Source organism: Equus asinus, chromosome 29 (assembly GCF_041296235.1).
Source record: "Equus asinus isolate D_3611 breed Donkey chromosome 29, EquAss-T2T_v2, whole genome shotgun sequence".
NCBI classification, from domain to species: domain Eukaryota; kingdom Metazoa; phylum Chordata; class Mammalia; order Perissodactyla; family Equidae; genus Equus; species Equus asinus.
In genome coordinates this window covers 19,404,309-19,425,181 of record NC_091818.1, presented here as the reverse complement: position 1 = coordinate 19,425,181, position 20,873 = coordinate 19,404,309, and the positions used below count along the sequence as shown (strand labels likewise).

Sequence of the window (20,873 nt, the reverse complement as noted above, 5' to 3'; positions counted from 1 at the left end):
CTCTAAGGAAGACCAAGGGAGAGAAGAAGACAAGGACAGTGCCCTGGGAAAGGAGGAAGGGCAATTCAGACAAGAAGTGAGGAAAGAGGGAGGAGTAGGTGGGGAGAGGCGTGGGAGGGTCCTCAGGCTGCAGAATCCAATCCCTAGGTTTCCTGGGAATGCTGGAGCTGGCTCCCGCCCTCCTCAGTCAGCGGACAGAGCCTTGCTTCTCTGTGCTGAGTTTCAAGGTGGCGCAGGTTCAGTTCTTTCCCTTCCTAAGCTCTTCTCCGCATCCCTACCCGTTTATGGGCCCTGTTTCCGTAACCTGTGTGCAAGGTGCTTACCTACGGCAGGGGTTGCCATGGCACACGTTTCAATGCAGTATCACAGAAAATCTCTGCAGAGACAGGGCAGAACCAGGCAGCATGGCAATTACTCCAGTGCCTCACCTGCTGACATTTACAAAGCTGCACGCCTGGAACAATTTACATTTTTAATTGAGCACATATTTGATGCCCCTGTGTCAGCTGCTGGCGCCTTCCCCCGGCACTTGGATCACGTCCCAGGGGAGGAGCAGAGCTGAGGCTGCGCACTGTCTGGGCTCTCGCTGCTCTGCCCCTCACCATCCATCTGCCCCGTTCACTGTTCAATGGCTTTACCCATTCCCACCCAGCTTGGCCTCCCAGGAACAGAGACGGGTGGCAGTGGGGGAGAAGGAAACCACTGTGCTGGCTCACAGGGTAAGGTCCCCGGACTAGTCCAGCTGCTTCTGTGTGCTGGCTTCACCCCCCCACCGAGCCAGAGTGGGGTCCTCCTCGCTCCGAACATCCGACACACTTTCTGCATTCCTCCAGCGGGGGCATTGACTGAGGGGTGGGTGAGGGGCGCAGAGAGGAAAGAGAAAGCCTGTGCAAAGGAGGAGCTCACCACTTGGACCACCCACAGGCCCTCAGCCTCATCCTGTCAAAGTCCACCTTCTCGGCTTCCTCCTCAGCCCTGGGTCTCTAGCGTTGCTTACCTTTGTTAACGGTATCGCCATCCACACAGCTCCCCCAGCTGGACTTTGGAAGTTGGCCTCCATTCTGTCCTCTCCTTCACTCCCCAGATCCAACCTGTCATCAAACCCTACCAGATCCACCTTCACCCCTTCCAGCCTGTGCTGTCCAATATGGTGGCCATAAGCCATGTGTGGCTATTTAAAATTTTAAAAATTAAATGAAATAAAAGATTCAGTCCCTTTGCCACACTCACTTCATCCCAAGTGCTCAATAGCCACACGTGAGAGCGTTTTCATCTTCACAGAAAGTTCTGTAGGCAGCGCTGCTCCAGGAGCTGAGCTCTCTGATGGCGGGAACCCACCTGTCTTGTCTGCAGCTCTCTCTCCAGCGCCCAGGCGTGTGACACGTAGTTGTTGATGGAGGAAGTGATGTCTCTAATTCAGTGGCACTGCCAGTCTCTCAGCCCAGGCCTCCGTCATTTCTGACCTAATGTAACAGCCTCCTGGAGGACTCCCTGCCCTTGAGTTCACCCTTAACACTGTCAAGGGTCTGAAAGGAAAAACACCAGAGACTCATGCTTTCCTTAAAAACAAATCCCCATGCTCCCCACTGCCCCAGGGGTACGGAGGACCCGGTAAAGCCCGCCCCCAGCACGTGTCCCCCCCGACACCATACTTCCAGGCGCTCATGTTTTCAGCATTGTCCTACCAGCATGCCTTCACCCTGGCTAGTCCCTCCACGTTCATGCTTCCAGGTCCCCATCCAGTGTCACCTCCTCTGGGTGCTCCCCAAGTCTCCCAGGAGGTCCTTGCTTCCTCCGCTCTCCAGCAGCCCGTCATTCAGTTCCTGAGAATGCTGCTCATGATCCCCCTTCCCTTCCCGCTGTGAGCTCCTCCTAGGCACATGGAAGGGTACAAGAACTGCCAGTTGGAGGGCTGAACGTGAGGGAGCAGGAGAATGGAGGACACCGAGGCCCCCTTGAACTTGAGATCTCATTGCTAGGGGCCGTCACCTTGGCCTCAGGTAATCAGCCCTGGCTGCACTTCAGAATTACCTGGAAAGTTTAAAAAATCACCACCCTGCAGGCCAATGGGATCGGAGTCTCGGGGTGGGACCCGCATCCTCGTGGGGTGGGAAGCAGGCCGGGTGCTCTCCAGGCCCCGGTGATCTGGTATCTGCAGCTCGGCCGTGCCTGCTTTGTGCCCATGGACCTAGGACTGGAAGGCGCTGCACATTTCAGTCTTAGGTGTGAGGGGTGATATGTGGTGCGGGACGGAGGAAGAGGGCTGCAGACGGGATTGAGGAGACCCGATCTAGACCTGGCTGTGTGACGAGGACGAATGCCGCCCCTCCAGTGTACACGGTATTTCTATACTCCTTTCTCGCTCTAAGGACGTGAGGGCTTGGGGTATCACTTCCCCCTTGGAAATTGCTAGAGAGGATCACAGATGAGACACGACGTGCACAGAGGCCATGCAGACCTGGGTCACCCCAGAGCCTCCTGTGTGTCAGACAGAAATGCCATGTGTGTGTGTGAGTGTGTGAGTGTATATACATGTGTGCACTTGTGTGAATGTGTGTGCATGTGTGTGTGCATGTGTGTGTGTGCGTGCATGTCTGTGTACACGTGTGAATGCACACGTATGTATGAGCATGTGAGTGTGAGTGTATTACTTGTGTGAATGTGTGTGCATGTGTGTGTGCGTGCACATGCATGTCTGTGTACACGTGTGAATGCACACATATGTATGAGCATGTGAGTGTGAGTGTATTACATGTGTGTATGTTGACAAATAGAGAGGAGGGAGATAAGTGAAACGTAGAAAACTTCCAGTGGACCCGGGGGCCCGGCCCACCTTCCTCTGAGCTGGCGAATCTTGATTCCACTCCAAGTGAGGCCAAACCTTGAGACCTGGACATGAACTCCGAGGGAGGTCTGTCCCAGGAGAAGTGCATGGCCGAATGTGGAGGAGGGTTTCATTGCAGGGGACAGCTGAGGCAGTGGAGCAAGAAGACAGCAAGCAGGAAGCCACGCTCTGAACCAGCCAGACCTGATCTGTCTCTTCGCCCCCAGTCGTGTGGTCTCAGGTAGGGTCCTCCACTCCGAGAGCCTCGGTCCCTCATCTGTGGGTGCGGTGCCCACGACACCCACCTCTGTGGGCTTTGTGAGGTTCAGATGAGAGGAAGTGTGAGAAGTGGCCAGTTCCGGGCAAGGTTCATGATAGGCCCTCACTTGCTCAGATTCGGCATCTCCAAGCCCAAGGTGTAGGCTATGCAGCCCTCAAGCTCCACCCTGCGTGCTGTTCAAGGAGTACCCTGAAGCTCCTCAGGGCCCCACCCCCGAGCGAGGCTCCAGGAGCGTGAAGTCTCCTCCCCGTGAGGGTGCTGGGAAGGGCCTAGTGGCCTTTGAAAAAGCCTAAGAAATATTTCCATCAGAAGGGAAAGGATCTGACACATGAACTTTGGCCAGGCTGGAAATGAGCCTAGGACGTGGAGACATCTCAGCCTGGCCCCTGTTCCCAGAGTCCCCCGCCACCCGCCCTTTCTCCAGGGGGAGCCTGTCATTCCAGCCTCAGGTCACTGGGAGTGTCAGAGACACCACAGCTGTGACCACACTCCTCAGGAAAGACTCACATCAGTGCCTCGTTTCCCCGCCCTCCAAACTCAGGGGGATGCACAGGCCCCCCCAGCAGGAATCCCTGGCACGCTCTTTGGTTGGGAAAGATGAAATCCTCTTGTTGAAAGTCTGTTCTAGGTGCAAGGAGGCCAGAGGAAGCTTAGGAGACTGTGTTATTGCAATGGACACCTGGTTTGTCTGTCCAGCACGCTGTCCTTGAGGGAGCCATTTCTCTGTAGTATGTGCATTCCTGTTTGCTTTGGGTGGGGCTCTCTCTACTCACACCACGCCAACCCTGACCCTTGGGCACAGTGGACTCATGACCCAAACCCATGACCAAGGACCCCAGGTCCTCCCCAGGACCTTTGCTGGCCACCTGGGAGGCCGTGTCTCCTTCTGTGCAGCTGTGAGATATGAGGCTTGGGCAGGCTTGGGGCTGCCAGCGTATTTCCTGCCTCCCCATGCAGAGTCTGTTTGGAGAATGAACCCATCAGAGCCAAGGGTAGAACAAGCGATGGAGCCTTGATAACATCATTTGGGCATCTGGAGGGTGTTGCTTGAACTTTTCGGTTGGGAGAGCCAACACCTGGCCCACCCCCACCTTAATTTTGGTTTGAGGAAATTTGAGTTGAAGTTCCATCACTGGCAACCTGTCCTGACTAATACACTGATCAATAGGAAGCTTGCTGCAAAGAGACATCTTTATTTTTAGCCACGGGCAAATGATGCCCCTCCCTTAAAAGATGCCAAAGCAGGCAGTTTGGAAGAGTTGAGATAAACAACTGTACGTCACAATGGCCAGCGCAGGTTTCCAGGTGAGGGTCAGTGCCCAGATGGCAATGGGGGAAGGGAAGAATGGTGTGGCATTGAAGTGGGAATGGAGGAGTGGACGAGAAAATGGGGACATTGAAAGGGAGAGAGTGAAGAGATACCAGCTTTGCTAGACTTCTTAAATTATGTCACCAGCGATCTCTGGGATGGATGGCTTAGCTCTGGGATGATGACAGGAGAGAACGTGCCTCTTCAAAATGCCTGCTGGAGACCCCTTTTCTCTCCTCTCTCCTGCTACTTTCATCTGAGACCTCCCATATTACTGTAGAAAATGATTCAGAAAAGTTCAGCATCATGCGGAAATGCTCAGGGGGTCTATTTTCCAGAATCAGCAGGGAGAGAACGTTACAAAGGTCCATGATACAAATGAGGAAACATTCCTGCCGTCCCTCTCGTTGTACCTCCCTTGGGGTTATAAATGAAACCACCTCTCTCCTCCTCCTCCTCCTCCACGTGCCAGTGTGCTGCCCCCACGTGCAGGAAGGTGGATGGATGGACAGCTGCCGGGACAGAGGTGAGGGACAGTCTCGAGCAGGGGGTCTGTGACATCGGGCTACCTCAGGTCGGGTGACAGTGGTTGAGGATGCGGAGTGATGGCCTCAGGAGGAAAGAGCAGAGGGACAGAAGCTCTCAGAGCCTCTCAGGCCCCTGCAGCTCACCAAGACTCTGGAAAGGCCTGCAGACCGGAGGGTGGGGGCTTCAGGGGGGCGGGTGCTTGTGTTGGGGAGCCTTGAGTGTGACGGGCGTGTTTGCACCACAGTAGGCTCTTGGGTTTGAATCCAGTAACAACTACTTGACAGCAAGTTACTTAACCTCTCAGTGACTCAGTTCCCTCGTGTGTAAAGTGGGCGTAATAAAAATGCCGACCTCAGAGGGACGCTGTGAAGTTTCAGGAGCTGATATGGGTAAGGACCCCGGCCTGGTGCTCGGCGCACAGTAGGTGCCGTACAAGTTTGCTGTGCTTCTCTGCGGCTCCCGCGGACCATGCAGAGCAATGACTGGCTTCCTCTAGTACAAAGGGTACGATGCGGCCATCCCCTCTGAGCAGGAGTGACTGGGCGCCCAGTTGTCACGGCCATTCCGGCCACCGCCAAAGTGAGTGATTCCCTTAGTGTTGATGAAAAAGCACTGACATACGCATACCCAACAGCTAAACAAACCCAGATTGTTGTTGGGGATTTGATGGGGAAAGGATTAACTGTCTTCCAGGGGCCTTGCTTCATCCCAGCATGACTGACTGAGCTGAGAACTGCCTTTCAACAGCAGCCTGGTGACAAAGACCAGGGAGCCTGAGCGCTGGGGCACATGTGATGAGAGGAGAGGGGACCACGTGGACCCATCACAAAGACATTGGCACTCGTCCTCTGCTGGGCTTCCTCCTTGGCCAGACCTCTGACTGCGGCACAAGCCACTGGAGCGTTTGCTTCTGTGTTTGAGAAAGGACCGCATGATCAGGCTGATAACCAGCAACTGAAGTCTCCCCGAGGTAGTGGCAGTTTTCCCTTGCTTACTCTTTCCAACTAGTTAGTGATGATTATTAAGATTTAAATACTTTTCCTCTAGCACCCCCAACAATTTAAGTGCAAATGTGTTAAGGGATGTTCTGTGCCAGACCCCTGAGTTTCTGCTTAAGATGCTGCTTTTCCTTTGTGAAGCCAAAACCTTCGGAACTGGATGGTTCTAATTGCGAACTTTTGATGATCTGCCTGCTCTGGACGGACTTGCCTATGATGTGTCTGCTGTGAGCCTGGGCCAAGGCGGGTTGTCACAGGATCTGCTTTAACAGCAGACATCAGTAACCCCCGCCCATGTGCTGTGCCTGCAGAGAGCATCCTAGGGCAGCCTCGATGGCGCCACGGAGAGAGGGGCGTGGCTTCATCATGCCTTCAGTGCAGTTCATTTATTCACCAAGCTGTTAGGTGTAGGAGATCATGTCAGGTATCCTCTCTCAGCTTTTAAGAGATGGTACAACGTGAAGCTTTGATTTTCAGGAAAGATCTAGGCGTCACTGTGAAAAACTAAATTGCTGACAATTATTGCTAGTGTTCATTGAGTACTTACTGTGTGCTTGAAGGCATCAAGAGCCAGAAACCCAAGACGAACTGGCCCTAGTTCCACTTTCAAGGAACTCATAGTCTGTGGCACCAATTAATAACTCTAACCCAAATGAGGGGAAGAAAACCACCATCTCCACAGAGCCTGCCCAGGGGCTGGGCCTCCCCTCCCCCCAACAGCGCTCGGATGGAACCTCCACCCTACGGCTGAGGGGATGGAGGCGTCGGAAGGCGAATTGCTCCCCAGTTCACATTCAGGGTAAGTGGCAGAGCCAGCTTTCAAACTTGGATCTGTCTAGCTCTTGGGCCCATAATCTTCCACCAGACCATTCAGCCTCGCAAAAGCAACAGTGTCCCAGAGCAAGGGGAGGTGACTCCCTATCTAGAGAAGTTGAGGAAGGCCTCCGACTGAGAGTGACGTTCAAACTGCAAAGTGAACCGAGACTTCCTGTCCCCAGACTCCTCTCCCCTCATCCGTCGCCCTCGGAGAAGGCCCGGGCGTGAGGAGGGCTCTGCTTCCTGCCAGTGCTGGAGCATGTGCTGACAGGCTGGCCTCGGTACTGAGGGATGTTGCTAAACAGGTGAGGCACGAAAGGGGCTTCTGAAATAATCCTTCCCTTGAGCCCAGAAAGAAAGGAAGGCCGTGAAGCCTGGGGGCCCCAAGTCCAGGAGGACAGGGATGGAGGCTGGGCTGCCAGGTAGGGGAGATGGGGATGGGCATTCCGAGCTGCTAACAGCGCATCGCTGGGCCAGGTGAATTCAGGTGAGTCTTCAAATGATGGACAAATGGCACGTGGGAGAAGGGCTTCTTTGCAGCTCTGATGAATGACCCTTGAGGGACATGGTTCTGACCGTGATAAATTCCCAAGACATCACTCATCTTCAGATCACAGATCTGCCATCGTCCCGGTCGATAACAGCTCTAGTTTGGGTGCTAAAATGTGCCAGGTGCTTTTAATGGACTCTTGACTGTGTTTTCCAGGTGTCTGCAGTGGAAGAACACTCAGTAAATTGGGGGCTGCGGCCCCTCAATGAGCACGCAGGATGTTCCGCTGAAGAGCTCTGAGCACCAGGAGAAACCGGAGCACCCAGTTAGACCACACGGTGATTGCCAATCGCATCCTCTAGCAGGGACGATGTGGGCTGCTCCCTTGGTAGACAAGTGCCTCCCAGGGCGGGGAGCGGTGGTACAGACTGGGGGGTGTAGAAACAACCCCAGGAAGGAGGCATAGGTGTTCACTGTCCTGGGTTTGGGCGTAGTCTCTGTCAATTGTCAATTCCCCAAATGAAAAATAAATGAACAAGCAAAACTCCACCAGCACATTTAGCCACTAAACCTGACTCACCTTTAGAATGCAATTAAGAAAACTCTGGTGCTCGTCTCTTGGGGCCCATTTAAATACTCCAGTGATAGCTATCTGTGACGTCAACAAAATATTGGCCTGATGTTCAAGACTGAGAGCCCCAGAGGAGGAGGGGAAGTCCACCCTGGAAAAGCCTTTGAGATCTGTGCTTACAGTTTCCTCCAGGAGACCCTCTGCGGAGGGTGGTCTCTGGTAATATTCCTGCAATGACCCGGGGTGTGTTTTCACCAGGTTTCACCTTCAGGATTCATAACAGCGCCATTCCTATCCGAAATGTCTTTTATAATTGAGTAATTACACACCTCATTTATCCAATTGTTAAGCCAAGAGACTGATTAAATATTAACCACTGCTTGGTTCTTCTGGTGTCATTAGTTGGAATACAACCCTGTAATCGCAGGTAACACACGATGGTAATTACCCTTCACATTCACACTTAGCTGAAAACCCAGAGCAGTCAGTCCTGATAAGGTTGCCCAGAAGAAAACGCATTGTCTTTAAATCCTGTTTTATCTCCACAGTCTCGGGACAAGGTGCATTTCAGCCCAGCTCAGGATTTCTAAGCGTAAACCTGCTGGCTGCTGGGTGATGGCTGGGGGAGGGAGGCGGGGCAGGTGTAACGAACAGCTCAATTCCCGTGATTCCAGCCTTCTCCTGTTGTAAATCTGACTGGGCTTCGGAAGTTATGATCGGATTTTTACCAGAAGCACCAAGATGGAGAATCTGGTTGAGGGCAAGCACCCCCTGGGTTAGAAAGTGGTGCTGAGTCCAGCAGAGTCTGCTTTTGTTATCCCCCGTGGGCCAGTGGCCTCGTGCTCTGGGCCTCGGGGCGCTGCCTAGACCAGCCCTTCAGGCTGAGTGTCTGCCAGGCTTGTGAACTGTCCTCCCTGTGCTGGCTTCCTTCCAAACTGGCCTTTTCCTTCAGGCCATCCCAACTCTTCCAATTCTGGAGACCCTCGGCTTTTGCACCCACTTTTCTTTCTCTTCCACATTCTCTGGTCCCTTCCACTGAACTCTCCCTCACCCACCTGCTCTGCTGTCCCTCTTGGGCCTCAGAGCCTTTGCCTGGTGGTACCTGTGGGTGGCAAGTTTGGAGCTGACAGAGGCTGGCTTAACAAGAGCCTCGGGTCTTGGGGCAGCCTGGCTTTCCAGGCTGTGAGAGGCCTGAGTTGCTTCCTCCTTTGGAGATGCTGTGGTCTGGGAACACATGATCAGCAAGACCAAGTACTTCTCAAGTACCTAGGGCAGCCTGGTACTTCCTTGACTTCTCTTCCCGGATCCCCCACACATGCCCTTCTGGTTGATGGGCAATGGTCTGTCCTCCTCCTGCCCCAGGCTATTGGTGGTACTGCAGTCTCAGTTCAGATATCCAACCACGAGGTGACCACATTGCTGGGGTTGATCGCCACTGGAAAATTCTTACACCACAGCTCAGACATGGGGGGAGGATGGCACAGCCTGTCCAGCACCCTCAGGCTGGCCAGGAGGCCGGCAGCAACCTCCCATCTGACTCTGGGATGGTCCTGGTGCACATCTGGAACGTGATTCCCTTAAGAAGGATCATGACGTCAAACGAAATATCCCTTTGTCAATACAAAGGATGTGCTGTTGTGCTCTGCTTGGCTAATAATGAGACAGCATTAATGAGAAAGAATTGGCTAATTATTGCTCAAATCACATGTAAAAATAAAACACCACTCTTTGCTGGACTTTGGGGAAATGTCTAGAAGGATTTGGGCTCGTCTTAAAGATTTATTAATACCTGGACATATATTGATGTGAGGAGAAAAGAGAAGGAGCAGGTTATGTAGAGTTGATATTGGTAAACAGATCTCCTAGCAGGTGGGGGGCCCGGATGTCAAGACATTGGCGAGGGGCTGGCGGGCTCCTTCACTACAATCGCCTGGCCTGTTTGGGCTCATTTCTGGTGCTATCGACCTAGTTGCTGACTGCTTTATAAATCAAGAGTGATAAAAGAGGCTGGCATCAATATTACATGTCAAAGACCGTGTACTTTAGGTCAAGAAAGAAATGCAAAACACAATCCCCTTTGTAAAAAAAATCAGAACATTCTGAGTAGCAAATTTGGGGTTGGCATTTATCGCTCAGCGGGGCAGAGCTGTTCAAAAACCCTCCAAAGCAGACAGTGGGCAGCAGTCCTCCCGGGAAGAGGAGGCCGTTTTCTTTTGACAGCTCATTTGCGAGATCTTAATTATCCTGGAGGTTTCCGGAGTCGTTTGTTTATTTAACAGCAAAGTCAGGGAAAAAGTCAGATGGAGCAAAATTACACAACATTCAAGTCCCTAGAGGAGAAAAGGCAAGACCTTTGCGTTGTTTCTATAAATTATCTGGGGAATCATTAAAACTAACTTTAAGAATAAGGAAGCTTGATCAGTGGCCCCTGCCTGCTCATTTCTTCTCTGACGGCTTACCTCAGCATTTGCTCCTGAGTTCTGTCAGCCCAAAGGCAAATTCTGTCGGAAGCCCCTTTTCCCTTCTGACAATTAATACAGAGGTTTCATTTTCTGCTCCGCAACTTCTTAGCTACCTACCTCTTTGTGACCATCAAAGCATCAAGCTCTTGTGCCAGGGAGCTGGGCTTCCCTACCATCAGCTAACCTGATGCTGAACAAGCACTGTGCCCCAAACCGCCCACGGTGGCCCCTGCTTCTCTGCGTTATCATTTTCCTTCCCCAAGATGCGACCATTCCCAGGGAATGCTTTTTCACAGCTGGCAGTAGACATGCAGAGCCTAGAGGCACTGAGCCCCAGAGACCTCACAAGTCTGCTTGCGCCATGCCTGAAAAGTGTGCTCATCTTACGCTGGACTGAGGGGAAATGCAAGGGTTTAATTGGTTCTGACTTCAGGATTCAGATCCTAATTTTCCCTGGAGGTGTGTATCACAGGAAACAATATCACAAAAGCCAGGGCCTTTCTAAGCCACTGAAATCAATCCAGTTTCACAATCATTTGTAATGGGACAATGTAAGAGGGCATTCAAACATTTAATTACAATATTTTGTAATTGTTAAATCACCAGTGACATTACAGAATGCTCTTGGTGACCAGATACTTGATATATTTCTGTGTAGAAGGCAGAAATGCTAGGGCAAAATGAAGTAATGGTAACACCTTTTCTCCTCCTTAATATTCCCCAAAAGGGACAAATTCAGATAGATAATTTGACTTGATTGTTTTTAATTACATTGTAAACATTTCAGAAAAAATCTAGGATAAAGGTGAACGCAAGTCAGTTGGTAATAAAAATGCAGGCTCCAATTCTTCTTGGATGACAGGTTAAATGAGTTCAATATATTCTTGCTCCGTGGAAAACACGGAACGTTTAAAACTGCAAACAACTGAATTCAATTAGCAGACCTTGTTCAAAACGGCTTGGAGACGCAGAGGGCAAGGAAGCCATATTACCCCCACGGTTGAACGAGGAAAACCTCGCAGTTTGTGGCTGATGTGAAGTGGGGAGAAATGATGTAAAATTGGCCCCTGTGTTTTTCCATCCAGCCATGTCTGGCAAGCAGATCCACTAAGATATTCAGCTGCTAATGTTTTCAATCCCTCACCTTACATAACCCCTTAATTCAGCAGAAAGATAGAAAAGTGGAGAAAATACATTCAGTGTTGAAAGATGGACTACTAACTGCATTACTTTCAAATGCAAGTAAATCCCAACGGTGAAGTTCAATTCCAAATTTCCCTCCCTAGTAAATCGCGTCAGCAATTGTCAGTGGGCCTCGCTGGTGCCCTGCTCACCACCTCGGGAGAGCAGGTCCTGCGAGAACCCCAACCTGGGCTAACGTTCTGAGCTGGTGATGTCTTCTCCTGTGGTGAAGGGGACACCCATTTGTTTTAGGAAGAGTGGGCCTTTGCCTTGGTGTTCCAGGGACGGATTTTTGTTGCTTAGCACGGCCATTTCTTTTACAGCCCTGCAACTGCATAAATAGTGCCGTTCACACATTTAATTGCTTTGACTAGTCTGAGCCCGCTCAGACCCTGTTGGTCACCTGTACTGTGTACTGGTCCTTCGTCTAACTCGTTAATCAAGTTCCATGGAAGAAACAGCACGAGGTCCTTGAGACTGACGAGCACAAGTTACTTAGGAAACCAGAACCCTGAGCGCGTTTCCTCAACCTGGATAGTGGGATGATTCCAACAAAAACATTCAGTGGGGTCTCCTTGTGCCTGCATTTAATTTCCGAGAATTGAACCACCTGTGCTCCCAGATCAAGCGGGTGGGCAATCCAGGCATTGACAACATGGTTTCAATAGCATGGGCCCTGCTTCCACCCCATCCTATTCCGTGGGCACGCCGGCCAAGCCAGAGACCAGAGGCATGGCTGTGCGGTTTCCCACCTGTGAGTGGGAGCCCCCCACTTTCATCCTGGGAATGTGCAGGTTGGTTTCCTTTTTAAATTTCATTCTCCAGCCTCTCTCTCTTAATTGAAAGTACCGTAAACTTGCATTTACATATAATCTGTTAGATACCATGTCACTTGTACTTTGTAAACATCACTCGACAGCATTGTATTCACAAAACCCAGGGTAGTGTGCTTCATGGGTGGAGGTAAGTTGACAGTTTATGGCTTTCACCCTCCTTGCGGAGGTTGGAACTCGGGTCCTTGGAAGATATGACTCCACCCTATGCTCATTTGTGTGAATCATAACAAGAAACAGAACCATGCTCCCAAAAGGCGAAGGGAGCGGCTCCTGTGGGCATTCAGGGTGCCGGGCAGAGAAGGGGCTCATATCAGTGTGTGGGGCGGGGGGCTAGGGAGGTTTTGCCTGGGAGGGAAAACTGACACCCACTGCAGTGACAGCCCCAGGATGGAGCCCCCAGATGCAGAAAGCCCACCCAGAGGTGGTCGCGGCTGTCACAGAGCCTGCAGGCTGCTGGGAGGACTGAGTCCGGCATGGCACTGTGTGGCGCAGCTCCCAGCGCCTTCCCATTGAGCTTGACTCAAGTTTGGGTAGAAAGAGGGTAAACAAGGAATAAAAGGTGACTGTAAGAAACTGAGGGCTAATCTCCCAGCTAGGGGCACAATAAAAATCTGCGTCCCTGCTTGAGGAGGAGGGCTCAGCCTCGGGTGGTTGTCGTGGAAGCACAGCTGCGGCCTCCGAGGGAACGGTTCCATCATTGGCGACCACATGCAAGTGGTCAGATGAACAACTGGGCAGATGGAGAGGCGCGGCCAGAGCAGAGTCAGGGGAAGCCCCCAGGAGCAGAGGAGAAGGCATGTTGCGCCGGGCTGGGAGTGGGAAGGAGGGTCGGCGCCAAGGTGGATCTCAGAGCCAGAGATGAGTTCTTTTCATCCCTGTTCCCTGGATGCTCAGGCCTGTGAAACCATGGTTGCACTATAAATATTGGTCTGAAAGGGGGAAATAAGATAGTCCATGGTATATGGGGGCGGTAATTTCTGCATGCTTCAGATCCAACAGACTTTTGAGGGGTTGTTGGTCTTTTCTGAGTCTTATTGTAATGGTCTTCTAGAAGAATCATCCATTTAAGACATTTTCTCAAAGCTGGTGCTGAATCTGACAGAAAATATTGGGATGACTTAAGAGCTTGCTGCTGGCTGCCTCACACCAACATCAGACCGCACTTAGTAGGAAATTGGCTGGCACTAGCTAATAATGAGATGAGTCAGCCTTCAGTGCTGCCCGAGTGTGAAAGCTTTAATTCAGACCTCACCGTGTGGCAGAGCCTACTCCCTCTCCCGAAGACTAATGTGGTCCATGCAAATAGCCTGCCAGCCACAATGCATAGAAAGAGAGCCATTAGCCTGTTTTCCTGAAATACGGTCAAACACACTTACTTCAGGAGAACTAGCTCTTTCATCTATCCCCTCTATCGGCCTTGCCACCAACTAAATTCAGTGGTTTCTTCCCTAAGTTAAAAGACTATTAATGCTGGAGTATGCTTAAGGTCTTGCTGAATCTATTTAATGTTTCTTGTTACACTAGAAGGCCTTTTGCTATTTCTGAATGGATTACCTGTGACACTGACAGTCCTGCAGCCCCGGATACTCCCTTATCCCCAGAAGAGAGCAAATCTTGGGTTGCAACAGCATGATTTCCCACCTATTGTCTCAACTCTTTAGCAAATCACTAAGTCTTGGGGCCCAGAACTTTCTCTTCTGGGACTGTCAACAAGGAGGCCAATTACTGTCCATTATAGCAATAGATTTTATGATGTGGAAATTTTCCCAATTGTGACTGGACTGAAATCGCCAATTAATCCCACAGGACCCAGAAAAGCATGAGTCCTTTGTGAAACTGGAGTAATCTTGCCCTCTTCAACAATAAAGGCCCTCAGAGATAAAGCAATTCTTACTGTAATTATTATTTTCCATAAAGATGATGCACATGTTTGAAGCAGTATCTTAGTGCACTGATGAAAATCATAGCAAAATGAAAACATCCAATTGTTAGCTAATATCTGCGAAGTCTTTTCCTCTTAGTGGCTATTATCAATGGGAGAGCCAGGCCCAGTTCTCCTATCCATGTGCAAGTGGAAAAGTACAGCTTAGAGGCCGCAGCTCCCCGATAAACCCATCCGACTGCAAGTTTGGAAGATGCCCCAACCGGAGCGGCTCTGGGCCGGGCTGGCTCTTCGGGCAGCATCCCGGAGCGGGTGTGCTGGCGGTGCAGTTCAGCGCGTGCGTGTGGGCTCGCAGGAGCTCTGCGTCGATTTGGAAATCTCCCTGGAGGAACTGTGCGTAGTTCCATAAACACTTTTTTGGCAACTTGGGACAGAATTAAGCTGCTATAAAAAGGGGAAACAGACCTATTTTCTTCAAGCCAACTTACCAAAATTGAAAAAGAGGGACCTCCGAGGAATGCATGCAGGAGAATGTGAATTAACTAGGTGTTGCCTTTGAATGGTTTGGGCCAAGTGACAGCTAAGTGAAAAGCAGAATTTCCTCTTCACAGAGGCCCTGGGTATCTCACATGGGGAGGGGGGCAGTAGCATTTGTCAGCATCAGTTAGAGACCTGGTCTAATTTCAGAGTCAGTCCCTAGAGAGATGAAGGAAGGACAGGATCCCTGAGAAGTCGGAGAGGCCCTTTCTCTGACCGTGCTCTACCCCTGTGACTCAGTTATCCTGAAGGCCTGGCGAAGGCAGGGCCTTCAACAGAAAAGTGAGGTGAGGTCACACCCATATACTCAGAAAACTGGCCAGATGTGGGCTTCGTAGCAAGAAGAGGAGGATGGGTGGAGGGTGGAGGAAGGCCGTTGCTTCCAACGCTGCCAGAACTTGCGTCTTCTTCAGAGGCCTCGATTTCTGCCATATCATTTTCCTTGAATTAGGATGAGAAATGAGAGTCAATTTGAAACCCAACCCAAATCCAATGAATTGGAAACTCTAGTCAAGTGAAACTTTGAAAAAGGGTCTCAAAACTTGGCAGTTGACTGGGGTGAGCCCCCAGCTGAGCAGCAGTGTCTCTTGGTTCCTAAGCAAGGGCCTTGCCCTTGTCCAAAGGGGCACTCAAGAGCCACCTAGGGCGTTTCTGGAGAGGCACCAAAGGGCCTTCCTATTGGCCACAGGGTGTCTAAAATTCCCAGCATTAGTCATCCCTTTGGCTTGAGGCTACCCTTCAAAAGGTCTATAAAATGCAAATTTGTGGGAAGAGATGCGAGTCACTCAGCAAGCCCCTGATGGCAGGGACCTGAGGGACTGGGTGACAGCCTAGGGAGGCCACAATGGGATAGGGGCGGGTCAGAAAATCTAAAGTCTGTAGCAGTATATTTCAGATTTGCTCATTAGAGGATCATGAAATCAACTTAGTGCAAGGTAGCCAGAATTTAAGAAAGAAATGAGAACATACCAAAATGCAGGGGGCATTATCATGTACACTGTATTGTTTTATGAAATCAAACTCTGGTCGTGATTGTAGGTACCTCTGTCTCTATATGTGTCCACGTGTGTACTGGGCCGAGAAGATGCCCTTCTCCCTGTGCATCACGGTCTGTGCAGTACAATCAGGCAGCAGCGGCTCAGGTGGGGACTTCGTGTGGGCCCCAAAGCTGAGGGGTAAGAGGCAGTTTCCCTCTTTCACGGTTTCGCTGAGAGACACAGCACAGCTGCAGCTTAATGCGGTGGGGACATCTTTTTCAATTGAAAAAAATAAGACACAGCAAAAACATTCCGATAATGCAAAACTGTGTCCCTCCTTCCCATGCCCCTACCCCTTTCCTGAAGTGACCTTCAGGAGTTTTCTGTGCACACAGAAGCATGTGTCTCTCCCTTCTCTCCCTCCCTCTCTTCCTTCTCTCAAAAAGCCAACGAGAGCACACTATCCTGGTTCTGCGCCTTGCTCCCTTCACACCATGCATCCCTCAGCACGTGAAGGACCATCTCGGTCTTCTGCGCTGCAGCACGGCAGGCCATCCTCTGGTGTATGGTAATTCTTTTACCAGCTCTGATGGACATTTGCGTCCAGTCTTTTGCTTCTTATAAACAACACTGCAGTGAACGCCCTCACACAGCTGTCTCTGCCTTTGTGCAGCAATATCTACAGGATCTATCGGACAATTCCTAGAAGTGGAGTTCCAGGGTCAAAAGGTCTGCGCATTTTAGATTTTGATAGGCAATGTCAAATTTGGTTCAGTCTATTGAGGCCATACCAAAATATTAATGGCACTTTGCTGCCTGGACACTGGAGCCAGGACCTCTTCTACTTACCATGCCCCATTGGGCCGTCCCTCATCAAAAAGCTCCTCACGCCCTGTCTTGACATGGTACTCCTACCCTCCTGCTTCCTCCACCCCGCCCTTTATTTCAAGAAAGAATAAACACCATTCAACTGACTTAGTCTTCTTGGATAGTTTAACTTTCTTTGGGTGTAACCATTGTCAAAAAGTCTTGGTTCAATGAATGTCTTATGAAAAATGTAACGGTGCTGTAATTTGGATTAGACTAGGAAAAGGCATGTTTTAGTTTCCTCAGCACAGACTCTTAAATATTACTTCCAGATACAGCCAGAGCTATGGGATGGTTACACAGCTCCAATGTTGGAGCCACCTGGGTCTCTTCCATGGCCAAATTTTTGAAGTAAGATCTGCATTACAACTCAGGCAGTAATCAGATCAAGTTCAATGCTCTGTTTCTGCAAATGCCTACAGAACACCTGGTGGTCTCCTTGCAACTCCTGGGTGGAGATTAAATTCCTATTTAACAACAGAAGGTAAAATCTTTTATTTCTTTTGAGTTGTACTTAGTGGATGTTTGATTTATCAAAAAATGATCGATTATAATGCTAATTGCTTGCAATTTTGTTTTTGGAACATACTAAAAGAGGAAATATTGCCCTCTTATTAAGATGAATTCTTTACTGCTAAGCTAACCAAGGGGTGGGGGGCAATTTTGAAGATGGGAGCAAGTTTCACTAAAAAAAGAAAAAACCCTGCTTAGCTTCACATCAAAATTAGAGCAAGCAATCTTTGCTCCCCCTTTAGTTGTCACATTTGGTTTCCTTCAAAAGATGGCGATTTGTCCCAAGGTTAGGCAACACACTGAAACATTTTCACACTTGGGAGTTTGGAAAATGTGATGTTCTGCTAACATCTGCATACGAAACACAAATTGAAAATATGCTTGCAAAACTGTGGTTAGTGTTTTATTATGGGGATAACCATGACCGAATATGAGATACAATAAACATTTCACCTCCGAAAGGAGCAATCCTGAAGAGGTGGATGTAGCTAAAATATATACTGGATTGCACCACAAGCCTAGATAAGCTGCTGGCTGTCCAGTGTCAGGGAAGCCAGCATCAAGTTGAAGCTAAAAACCTGTTCTGCTGAATCCCAGTTCATCCTGGCCAGGGCACTCTTCCTCAGAGCTCAGTGAAAAGGGGAGACTGTAAAAGACGTACCTAACAAAGCATGTCAGCAGCTTGAATGGAGCAAACCAGGCCAGATCTGAAAATTCCAATAAATAAATGAAGCTGAGCATTTATAGCCAACAATCATGTCACTGGAGCCACAGAAAACTGGAGCCGTGCAGCTGGGAGGGGGGAGTGTGGAGCCAGAGAAGGCAATGGAACGCGCCCAGGTTTGATTATTTATGGCGTGCTGATGAAGAGACAACTTTCCATATGAGGAACAGCTTAACAGAGGAACAGCCAGGCTAAACCAGGAAGAGGCCCAGAGAAGGAGAGACGCACAAGGGGACACGAGTAAAAATGACAGCTAATAAACCAATACAAATCTAAAATGCTGTAACTTTCAGAAATAATTTAGGGCCAAAAGAAAAGGAAAAAATCTCATTTTGCTGGCCTTGGGACAACTTTCCAAGAAGCAAAAGACATTAAGCAAAATGCTGCATTTAAGACCAAATTTGCCTTGATGCCTTCCTACCTATAAGTTTGGTTGCTCCTAGAGCTGGCTTTATTAATAAAAGGGAAGTAGCAATTCTGTTTGTATTTAGCTAATTTTTTTGACAAATATTTCTTTCAACAAATTTTTTTCCAACAAATATTTATTGTATTCTATCCCACATCAGGTGTTGGACCCTGTGGGGCTACATGCTGAACAAAGACACAGTCCCTGCCCTCAGGAGGCGTGTAGTCTAGCGTGGGAAGACACAAGTCCATCGAGAAGGTCAGGACACGGGAGTGGGCACTGTGGGAGCGGCTACGTCAGGGTGAAGGAGGGGCAGAGGGGGGGCAGCCACAGGGAGGAATATGAAGCCCAAGGTGGAGCCTGGAATGGGAACAATTTAGCGAATTTTGCTTTTTCTCTATTGATTAAATAGACACTTACCAAACCTCCTTGTAATCCAAATCCCAGTTTATTTAAAAATGAAAATATACTTTTCATGCAGAGATGCAAATTTCTATGGTTCTCAGTAGTTTTCATCCTTGAATCCTGGATTTGAGGCTCCCTCAGCTGTTGTAAATGGTCTTTCCATGATAGCACACACCTCTTCTTCCAAGTCTGGCCGAAAGCATAGTAAATATCAGCCACCAGGTACTCCGTGGCCCAAGTGTGCCGGCCATTTTCTTTGTGCCTTGCGGTGGGATCTTCAGGCTCACTTCACAGATGAGGAACAGAGCCTTCGAAAGGTGCTCTCTCAAGGTCCCATGGCGTAAGCATCACACCACTTCTGCACCTGCCTCTGGGTTAGGTAGTAGGTTGGGACTATGCCAACAACATGTCTACACCCAAAGGCGGCTCATCAACTAAGACCCACTGGCTTATCAATTCGAGCTGTTCTCAAAGTTATTTTAGGTATATACTCCCTCTTTTCTACTCGCTCCCCAACTGGAGTTCCCCTTCCCACCGTTCTCTCTGAAGAAGTGCTACTATTAAAGGCCAGAAACTCTTTATCTTAGGTGACATTGGGGCTGTTCAGCTGTAATGCAGGGAGTGTTTCTAGAAGCTAAGAACTGTAAGAAACATTTGATTCTCAACAATGCACACATACAGGCGTCCTGTGAGGCCTCTCTGCATTGCAAGTTTCCTTCTCGCTGAAAAAGGTTTCCTGCAGATGAGTGCCCGTGCCCCGCCCCCACAGATCATGCCCTGCTGCCAGGGGGATGCAGCCAGAGCACTTAGCCTTGAGCCAATCACATCTTCTCCCCACCTCTGCTCTCTGCCCCATTCCCGACTCGCTACTTTCCAGGCACTATCTGTCCTCACTGCAAGAATACATGGTTAAACGCTGGCCACAGGTAGGTGTCTCCACAACCCTGGGGACTTGACACTTTCCTTTACACGCTGGGTGGAAGCATTCTGTCCCAACACCTTTGCCTCCATACAGACTCCAGAATGCTCCTCTGTCCTTGGCCAACTGGCCAGTATTTCAGAAATGCCGCTTAGCTTCTAAGGACTGAGTGGTCTGTGAACTATTTTGTAGTTTGAATTCAAGCAGTATTCTTGATAGGTCTCATTTTTTAACGTCCTCAAGGCCAATCTTCCCAAAACAAACTGGGTACTGCACTGAAGGGGAAAGCTGTTTTACTACTAACCCAGTTCTGAAAATACCAAACAGTGGAGGTCTGACGTTACCTCTTTGAAACAGGGTAAAATGCGATCAATCGATAAACCACGGCAAAATCTTTCAAAAATTTCTATCCTTACCCTCTTATTCTCAAATTTATAAAACTATCTGTAAAAAGCCAAGGATTGAGTTTTCTCTTTTTGTACTATTTGAGCCAGATCATGCCTATGAACACTTGCTTCTAAAACTAGATATTAAAAAGATGACTTAAAGGGCTGGCCCTGTGGCACAGTGGTCAAGTTTGGTGTGCTCTGTTTTGGCAGTCCAGGTTTGTGGGTTTGGTTCCCAGGCATGGACATAAACCACTCGTCAGCCATGCTGTGGCAGTGACCCACATACAAAATAGGGGAGGATTGGCTCAGATGTTAGCTCAGGGCTAATCATCCTCAAGCAAAAAGAGAGGAAGATCGGCAACAGATGTCAGCTCAGGGTGAATCTTCCTCAGCAAAAAAACCAAAAAGACAAGACTCACTAGCCTATCAATTAGAATTTAGTTCTTCCTCTGTTTAGGTTAACTTCCTTTAGCACAGAAGAACGTTATGACGATGCCTGGGCCTAGCTTCGGGCAAACAGAGCTGGCTACATACACGGTGCTTTCATCCAAAGGCTGAAATTTTAGTAGGATGACTGTTTAACTCTCCTGTTCTAAGAAAACGATTTTGCAGCCAGGATGGCCAGAAACGTCAAATGGCAACTTTTCTGATTCGAGGTAATTTCACAGGAACTTAAGAGGCAATCATTTTACTCTTGAGTTTCAAAGAGAACCTGGACTTGAAAGGCACAGTTGCATCTAAAATTGATCAGCGAGTGACAACCCACTGAAGTTACCTGGGAGGGAGGGAAAGCAGCTGAGACACCTAGACATCTGGACTGAACTATCCAGTTCACTTTCCAGCTTGTAAATTTTCTGGCCCAAAAGACTATTTGAAAATAACCTTTAACCAAAAAAGTAGATTTTTTTATTAGCTGAAGTACTAAAACATTTTTGATTACTTTGATATGAAACACTAT

The 20,873-nt window shown here is 49.4% G+C and overlaps 1 long non-coding RNA gene across 1 annotated transcript in view; it reads left to right on the top strand.

The window, feature by feature from the left end:
* Nucleotides 1-15,152, top strand: part of LOC139042528 (uncharacterized) — a 49,649-nt gene extending 34,497 nt beyond the window's left edge. Inside the window, exons 2-3 of the long non-coding RNA XR_011499328.1 lie at nucleotides 5,635-7,060; nucleotides 7,462-15,152. This is a non-coding gene — a long non-coding RNA (uncharacterized lncRNA). The remainder of the gene's footprint in view (nucleotides 1-5,634; nucleotides 7,061-7,461) is intronic.
* Nucleotides 15,153-20,873: the final 5,721 nt, after the last annotated feature.